This window comes from Dipodomys ordii, unplaced genomic scaffold (genome assembly GCF_000151885.1).
Source record: "Dipodomys ordii isolate 6190 unplaced genomic scaffold, Dord_2.0 Scaffold27, whole genome shotgun sequence".
In the NCBI taxonomy this organism is placed as follows: Eukaryota; Metazoa; Chordata; class Mammalia; order Rodentia; family Heteromyidae; genus Dipodomys; species Dipodomys ordii.
Window position 1 is genome coordinate 5,177,297 of NW_012267243.1, and position 8,473 is coordinate 5,185,769.

The 8,473-nt window shown below is 53.0% G+C and overlaps 1 protein-coding gene across 1 annotated transcript in view; it reads right to left on the reverse strand.

Moving 5' to 3' along the window:
- Positions 1-8,473, reverse strand: part of Lhx4 (LIM homeobox 4) — a 45,417-nt gene that overhangs the window by 16,543 nt on the left and 20,401 nt on the right. The gene's annotated exons all lie outside the window — the stretch shown is intronic.

Below are 8,473 nucleotides of genomic sequence, written 5' to 3' on the forward strand. Positions count from 1 at the left end.
CTGGTGGTTTATTGGAGATAGGAGTCTCACAGTCTTTCCTGCCCGGGCTGGCTTTGAACCGCGATTCTCAGATCTCAGCCTCCTGAGTAGCTAGGATTACAGGCGTGAGCCACCAGCGCCCGGCTTCTTTGGTTTATTTTTGAAGCAGGCTCTCACTCTTTGCCTGTGCTAGCCTAGACCATGATCCTCCTGTCTTACACTTGCCATCGCAGCTGGGATTGACAGCGCATGCAATGGTGACCACAATGGAAATGAGGTCTCCAACAAGTTTTTTCCAAGCTTGCTCAGAACGATGATCCTCCCAATCTCAGCTTCCCAAGGAGCTAGGGTCACAGTGTGAGCCATCTGTGCCCAGCTATTTTTTAAAGAGCATTTGCTATCATCATTTTGAAACAAAAACTCCTGAAGAAACCATAGCAATGCCAACCTGGTCCAACCTCTTTATTTAGCAGGGGAAGAAACTAGAGCCAAAGAGAGATAATAATTGGCCGAAGATCACACCACTCAATTAGTGAGGAAAAGAAGGTAGAGCTCAGCTCTCTCTTTGGGCACACATCCTCTCCCTCCCAGCTGGAGAGGGCTTTGCTCCCCAAGAGACAGGGAGCCTGGGGAACCCGACCCTCCAGCAGAGCCGAGGCCAGTCCCTGCATTTTTGTAAACACACATTGAGCATGGAATATGCACACGGGACCTCATGCCATCTATCTCATTTAAAGCACAGAACAGGCCCTTGGAGGCCTGAATTATTCTTTCCTTTACACAGATGGCAATGGGCTGGGAGCCATCAGCCGGCTGGCCCAAGCTCACTCTCCCTGGCAGATGATGCTTATCTCTCCCAGGACCTAATAAGCCCTTCTCACTCCAGGTTCATCGGCCTCAGCAACAGCATCAACTCAGCTGTAACCACGCCAGCCTGAACAGGAGACCAGGAAACAGACAGCTAGGATGTCTGCTTTATGTTCTGTGTTAAAGCAAGAGAACCACCCCAGGCTTCTGAAACTTCAGCCATGTTGAACAAGCACCATGGCTGCCCCTGCCCAGCTGTGCATGGACCACTGGAAGGGTTCTGAGTGGCTTATACTCAGCCCGGAGCAGCTCAACTCCTCCCAGATCTTGGGTCTCCCTCTCTACCATGGTATGGAAAACGTTAACAGACAGACAGAGGGGCACTCAGGGACAGAACGCCTACCAGTGTACCAGGCCAACCTGCCACACTCACCTACAACACTGGCTACAGAACTCCACCCTTGCCCGTGGGCTTCAGGAAGTTCTGTGGGCGCCCAAATAACAACCCGGCTGTGCTCTGATGGGTCCTGCTATGACCAGGGCCACAGAATGTGCAGGAGATAAAGGGAGCTTATGCTGAGCTTGAGGCTTAAGGAGACAATGGGAGGCAGGAGGCCAGGAACGGACCTGGAGGGGAGGCCGTGCAGGCTGAGGAAGTCAGAAAGCACAGGCGTGGGAAATAGGAAATCGAGGTACAGAGGGGTGGACCCCACAGGACAGAGGCAGTAGGAATGACTAGAAAACTTTGGGGGTGAATCCCCCATGACTTGCCAGCGATGGGGGGGGATGAAGGGGCTTGCCACTGCTGGCTGGAGTGTTTTCCCCAAGATGGAAGAATTCCACCCACCTCCCCCACTTTGCTCAGAGACCCTATTTCCACAGCCCAGGTACCATGTGATTGGCAACTATTTGGTTCCAGCTAGCTTCCAACCATGGCAGAAAAGTCCCTGACATATAGTCCCCACAGATGTCAGGAGCCTGTCACTCCAGGCCGGGCTCCAGGAGGCTGTCCGCGGGGCGCAGCTGAATGAGAGCGCTCAGGGCGGGCAGACGGATAATCCTGGGCTCATCACCGCTTGATATATGGTCGCTGGTCCCTGGGGGATCCGCTGGGCTAAGTAATTGCTTCTGCCTTGATTACAGCCCGTCACAAATGACTGTGACTGCTCCACCAGCGTGTCTGAATCTTACAAATGTCCACACACACAGCCACTATCTAGACCATCTGATCGTTACCTTAAAAGGTTTAATTTGCTTAGGGAGGGAATTAGACTATAAACTATTCAGAAATTATGGAAAGCCACACGTCAAAGAGACCCTCCCCCTGTGGGTCCCTCTGGACATTTTGCTAGAGATATAGGTGGGGGGAGGTTGTAGTTATCAAAAATAAAAAGTGGCTGAGCAAAAATCCAGCCCTAGATCAGACCCACAACCAACCACGAATCCTAGAACTGCAGTGTTCGCTTGGGGAGATCATGGGGCACATGGCAGCTGCAGGCCACCCTGCAGCCACCTAGGCCCGTCTGCTCCTCCTGCAAGGATCGGGGCCCCACTCTGTGAAGCAAAGTTCAAAGGCTGCTGTTGCTGCCCCCCAGCTCTGGACCCTGCAGGGAGGGTCAGCAGCATTATGTGAGGGACACTCAGGATGACTTTCCATTCACCCCCACATGAAGGTGTGGACATTGGTTCCAATGACCGGCCATACTTGCCACCCAGCCTCACCACACACCTGCACCCCCATCTTTCTGCTCTTTCTGAGGCCACACCACTCCCAACTTCGGGCAGGAATCTCCTTCTGTCTTCTTCACCACACCCCACGTATGGATGCCCCACCCCCACCCTGAGAATAACCACAGATAGCAACCACTGAGCCTGGACGTCATGTACCTCACGCCTCACAGTAACTCCAAACAAAGAGTTGCCAGTTTTCTCCCCATTGTAGAAGCTGGGACAGAGCTTCCTAAGCCGACCTGAGCCCTAAATCCACACTGATCCTGGATTCAAGTCCAGCCCTTTTCTATCATTCACCTGCCTTCCCCATAAGAACCATGTCCTGCAGGCCTCTGCCCCCCCAGAGCCAGACCCAGGCCACTCGGGAAGACCTGTGCACAGCCATCCTGTGACAGCCTAACAGCAGGTCTGCCTAAGCTGAAACACATTGTCCTGGACTGCAGGGATAAATCACAGCAGGCCCAAGGACGCTGTCTACCTGCCCCGGGCTGACAGTCTCGAGATTGACGGGCTGGAGGAGGGGCCCAAAGCAGCCCACACACGCTCCCTCCCAGACATCAAAGCCTCCCTCAGGCTGGGGTGCCCTGGCCATGCCCAACTCTGCCTGCCCAGCAGGCTAAGGGTGCCAGAGGCAGAGAGACAGCCCAGACAAGAGAGAGGAGAGGCTTCGGACAGGAATCTCTTAGGGTGGCAGCACCCTAGAGCACCTGAGGTTCAACCTCTTGAGGCTGAGTACAGAGCCCCGACTTCCCAGGGTGCAACCTGAAGCTCCCTCTGCCTGGAAGGTCCTAGAAGCTTTACCTCTCATCTGAACCTGTTGTCTTCCAACTCTCTAGCAGTGATTGTTTACCTGTCATAATAATCCATGGTTTGTCTCCCAGTCTTCATGTAAATCAATGTGGCTTGTCTGCCCTGTGGTTTAATCCCTACCACACTGCCAGTGACTCCTCCCACTCGGTCAAGCTGCCCTGCCTGGATCTGAGCAGCTCAAGGCAGTTCAAGGCAGTCATGTCCAGTGGAAGCTGGGGGAGGCCAGAGCAGGCTCCACCCAGATGGAGCTCAAGCCAGCTGGGCCTCCTGAGGGCAGCTGGCTAAGTGGGATTGTCAGAGCACTTGGAGCAGAGAATCCATTCTGTTGCAATGTGCTTCAGAGTTAGACAGTGGCCCAGGATCCGGGCAAAATCTAATTGGAGATGAGGAGGTGGCCCAGAGCCTGACTCCCAAATACCTCCTCTCCCCAAGGCCTGTCCCTTTTGCAAGCAGGAGCCTGTAATATGCTGGACTTTGGGTCCAGAAAAGGACCTGCCTAACAAATGCAATGCAAGAAGCCCTTGGCTCCTGGGCTTGTGATTCAGATTGTTACAGGCCTTGGAACGTCTGCTCTATGGTGAGGCGTTTAAAGATCCCTCCACCAGGCTCAGAGACAATACAGATCACACTGCACTGGTCCACAAAGCGCTTCTCCCCTTGTGCCTCAGAACTTCACTCCCTTTGAAAAAGGAAGACAAGGCCTCAAGAAGCAAATATAACAAACAATGGCAACTATTCCATGTTACTGAGCAAGGAAAGAATTTGGATTTCGCTTAGCATCCTAGCTACTCAGGAGGCTGAAATTGGAAGGATGGAGGTTTCAGGCCAACCTGGTTAAAAGAGTTAGCCAGACTCCATCTTACTAAAAAAAAAAGCCATGCATCATGGTGCATGCTTGTCATCCTAGCTACTCGAGAGGCTGTAGGTAGAATCATTTACAAAATAAAAATAAAGCAAAAAAGAAAAAGGGCTGGAGGTGTAAAACCCCTGCCCAGCAAGCATGACGCCTCAAGTTTTAAAATAGAAAAAAAAAGAAAAGAAAAGGAAGGAAATTAAATGTGTTTAGCATCCCCTAAAGAAAAATCCAACAACCACAAAGTACAGCCTCCCAACGGTACCTTTTTCTTTGTCTGGGTATAAATGAACATCGCCCTCTGCTGCTCATCATCAATATTACCACAGCCCCCTTGCCGAAGACTGGAGGAAATCCTCACTTCGGGCTTTTCTTTTCCAGGAGCTCGCTGAACAGCTTCCAAGGGTGCAATTCACATCATCATCGTGATTTGTGAAACTGCACAGCAAGAGGACACTCTTGGGATTGTGCACAGCAGTGGCCTTGGCCCTGGCCCTGGCCCTTGTTATGGGCAAAGAGATGAAAATATCCGTCCTGGGACTCCGAACCACAGGGCTGAAGCCAGTGTCTCTGTAGTTGCCTCTGAACAGAAAGATGGTGCTTTTTCCTTTTTTCAGTTTTTTCAAGCCGCATGGAGAAACGAGTCTCCCTGGCTTGGACCAGTGCCTTCCAACCTCCACCTCCAATGCTAGGAGCAGATTCAAGTATAAGGCACCCACTCGGGCTGAGACTACTCCCACAGCCAAGCGTGAGACCAGCGAAGGACCTGGCACCAGGTACTCTCCTACCATGCTGCCCCGAGGCTCTCTGTCAGCACTGCATGTGTGCCATCTGGAAGCAAGTGCGGGTGACAGTAGTGAGCTGTCATGGGGAGCAGGCTGTAGCTGAGTCCCCAGGTCCCTGGGACTGGGACAGGAAGACATGCTGCCCGGACAAATTGTTCCCTGTCCTTACCCAGAACAGAGTCTGCTAGTGTGCTACCACTTGATCCACATCTTCACTTCCAGCTTTTTGGCTGGTTAATTGGAAATAAGAGTCTCATAGACTCTTCTTCTCTGGCTGTCTTTGAACCGCAATGCTCACATCCCAGCCTCCTGAATAGCTAGGATAACAGGCATGAGCCACCAGTACCCAGATTCCCTAGAGGCCTTGGGGGACCCAGTCATCACTTGAATTGGCCCTCCATTGGCAAAGAAAAGAACTACCCCAGCTTTAAGTTCCCTCCACACAGTACCCATCACAGAGTTAATGACCTGGATTCAGCACCAAACCTGTGGCCAGCTCCCTGCATACTGACCCTGACAAGCGATCTTGTGAAGGAAACAGAACAGGAGAAATCATCGTGACTATTACTTAAAGGTACACGCAGCAACTAGCCTGGCCTGCAAGAGATCTGGCACGACACAGTAGAAAGTTGTCACCGAAGCCCTCATAAATCCATTGTGCAATCTACTCCTTGTTGCTCAAACCCAGCAACAAACAGCCTGTAAGCAAGGCTCAGGATCCAGTGCTCGTGTGGAGGACAGAAAAATGAAGAACACATAGGTCCTTTTCTCTAGTCAAAAATAAGAATAAAATAAGCACACAAGGATGAGCAAAACAACTTAGCCTGAGAAGGGAGGGAGGGGTGCTATGGCTCTAGAGGACCCCACGCTGCCCAGGAACTGGACTTTTGAGCCGCATGAAGGAATGAAAACTCTGCGGCAGGGTAGCTATCTTCCTTGAAAAAGAGATCAGCCTGGGCCAAGCGCAGACGCAGGAAATGCGGCGCATACGTGGGGTAGGGCCGGCGCATGGGTGGGGTAGAGCCGCCTGTATGGTGGTAGTGGGTATCAGGTACCTGAGGAAAGCAATTAGCAAGGACCAGAAGGAAGCCCAGGCCAGGAGGCTCTAATAGTAGCAGAAATGCATTTGGGATGTTCTGTGGATGTCAGGGCTCTTTGGAGGAGCTAGCCTGGGGTTGAGAACTCCAGCTGTGAGGAAGGACAGCTCATCTGGCAGGGGGAGGCTTGTGGGCTCCAAGGAGATGGGTGGAGGACCAGTCAGGAGGTTACTGCTGCAGACCAAGCCCTGGAAAGGATCCAACTATGGGCTACGGTGTGGGGAAGCGATGGAGGCAGGGGCTGAGGGCAGCAGCTGGGTGAGGAAGTCTTCCTTGCTATTTCTGGCCTGCGGTGACCCCTCCTCCACCCACACTCTGGGCTCCTCCTGGGTTGGGGAGGGGAGATCCCCTTCCCTTGCCATTACTTCTCCCAACCTGCACTGCTGCCCCCTCCCACTCTCCCTCTCCCTGTCCTAAAACAGACCAAGCCAGGCAGAACTCAAAATCCAGACAGGTCCCTCGGGCAGTCAGCTCAAGGTGGGGGTGGGGTGGAGCAGGGGGGTGTCTAGAGAGAAAGTCTTGGGGTCATGGCTGACTGGCTCTGCTGACCCCACAGACCGCTTTGACCTGCCAGGTGAGACCAGCCATGTCAGTACCTCCCCTACATCCATCCATGGACATTCAAGATGGTGATGTGGCCTCTGACCTCATCTCCGAGGTTCATTGAAGCTCTCTAAATGGGCAGAGACACCTGGGGGGAAACCCAGAGGAGCCACCCAAGTCCTGGGCCAGGCCCTCCTGCTCCCGCCTGCCCTTCTGTGCCTGTGTACGCTCCCAGACCACAGTGCACCTGAGTACACACACACACACACACACACACACACACACACACACACACAGGAGCACACTGGAATTCACCAGAGCTGCCATGGTGCCCAGCTAGGGCATCGCAGAGACAGGAAGAGAGAGGCCAACGGGGGTCCCTCATTGAGAAATCAGGTGGGCAGATGGAAGGGAACCACATAAACATCAGAATAAAGGAAATGAGCAAGAACCAGACTGGGAAAAAACAGAAAGCAGATGGGAAGGGATGGGGAGCTATGCGCCAAAAGCTGCGAGAAGGAAAAGAAGGCCTGTCCCCTCCATCTGCACCTTCACAGACCCACTGGGTATGCCACGTGAGCTGTGCCCACCTCCTGCAGTGCCCACACCTAGACGCACACAGCGAAAGCTGCACAGATGTGAATCCAGAGCGACGGCGACCACAGGACACCCGGAGCCCAGCCCAGGAGCGGCCACGGTGGGCGCTGAGGTCTAGGAAGAGCGCTTCAACTGAATTCTGAGAACTCCCAGAAATTCAGATCCACCGTTGCTCAAGGACCTGGTGCCCTGCATCTGGGAATCTCCTTTTGTTCATGTCCCCCATCTCTGGAACCACTCAGCCTCCAGAACTCATCCATAAAATGGGGCTGCTGATCCTAGCTCCCATCTCCTCGGGTGTGATGGCTTGGATAGGTCAACACTGTGGCTTTCTTGGGGTCAGTCATTGGTGCGGAAGGCCTCAGTCTCCGCAGCTTCTCTGGCAGCCTGCTGCGCTCCTTGGCCGCATGGCTTTGTGGCTGAGCACAGGCCTAGTGTCTGAGCAGTGACCACTGCAGCTGTGTCATGCTTGGCTGGTCCCTGTTGGCTAAGACTCTGGCACATGAGCCTCAGATAATGGACCCTTGGAGGGAAATCCTAAACTAAATGATATGGAAAATACATTTAGGTCATCTCACGCTGACCTACAGCTCTGAAAGGATTTTTGAGATGGACCCAAGCCTAGAATCGAAAACCCAGGACAATCTTTAGAACCAATGCTCAGGTGACAGTTCACCTGAGAACTTTACAAGGTCAACCTCTTTAGAGCGAATAACAACCCTATAAGGTAGGAACTATTATTAGCAGCCCCCTTTCACAAATACAGCCAGTGAATGGGTCCCATCCAGGCAAGGTCTGGACACTTAACTAGCCCAGGAACACGAGACTGCCCTTTCATCCTGTCTCATTGAGGGTTATGTCAATGACTGAGCCGACTCAACTCCAGCCAGGAACAGCCCTTCCCAGCCTCCTTGACACAGCCCGGGAAACACAGCCACAGACAATCCTCCCGTGTGGGACGCAGACTTAAAATGCCAGCTGAGAGAGTCTTTGGCATGATATAGCCAGGTGCCCCCAGCCCATTTCACTTAGGCAGAAAGAGCATCTCCTTTAAGAATTTGCGGGGTTACAGGTGGATCTGATGCAACAATGAGAAGTACAAGTTGTCATGTCCAAAACGAGCTTTACAACGTCGGTGCGGGGGGCGGGGGGGAAAGGGGGCGGGGGGGAGGGGGGAAGGAGAAGGATTGGGATGGGGGGGAGGGAGGAGGCTGGGAAGGGATGGGAAGGGTAAACAAAGGAGGAGGCTGCAATGCTTGGTAAGAAATGTA